Raw genomic sequence first — 821 nt, 5'->3', positions numbered from 1 at the left:
CTGTAGCCAGCTGTCTGCCACGGCTTCCTTCTGCGTCCCTTCTTCTCTCCGCCTTGGCAATGCTCAGATGGTGTTGCTGGTGTTGCTCTCCTGACACTGGCCCCAAGCAACACTTTCTGACCCGTCAGTGCAATGAGTTTCATGGAGGTGGGGGGTGGTAAAGAACAGTGAGTTGGATCGAGTTGAGGGGGAGAACAGTGGCGCTCCGTGTAATAGCAAGAGACATGATAGAAACAGGAGAAAGAGAGTTGGATTTGGTCTGGAAGGCTTCGGGTCAAGGGTCCCTTGCAGCTTCGGTGGGGAATGTACCTTCGTGTCCCCTATCCTGCCGGTTCTTGGGACACGTGCACAGCCTCAGAAAGGGGGGTGATGGCTCCGCTTGGTGGGGGCTGCAGATGCCTCTGGTTCAGTGGTAGAAGTTAGAGCTAAGCTACAAGAGATGAATTACACGAGGAGGAGCACGTGAAGGGAGTTGCATTGTTAGCCGGGAAGCTGAGTTTTAAAAAAGCTCAGAAGGCTCTGTCAATTTCCCTTCTTGACAGAGCCAGGGAGATCCCTGCTCAGAGGGTTTGCTTATTTCCTCTTTGCCTCTTTAGAAGGGGAAGTGAAACTGACCGAGCCGTAGGAAATGAACAAACCTTCTGAGCAGCAATGGCTCTGTAGAGAGGGGAGATGGACAAATCACTCTTAAAACTCAGCTCTTAAATAACAATGCAGCTCCCTTCACGTGCACCTCCTCGTGTAATTCGTCTCTTGTCGCTTGGCTCTTAGTAAAAGACTCCCTTGCTGCTGCTCCTGTGCTGCGTTTAGCTTTGTCTCTG

The sequence above is a fragment of the Eublepharis macularius genome, chromosome 17, assembly GCF_028583425.1.
Source record: "Eublepharis macularius isolate TG4126 chromosome 17, MPM_Emac_v1.0, whole genome shotgun sequence".
Taxonomy (NCBI): Eukaryota; Metazoa; Chordata; class Lepidosauria; order Squamata; family Eublepharidae; genus Eublepharis; species Eublepharis macularius.
This window is presented reverse-complemented; position numbering follows the sequence as displayed.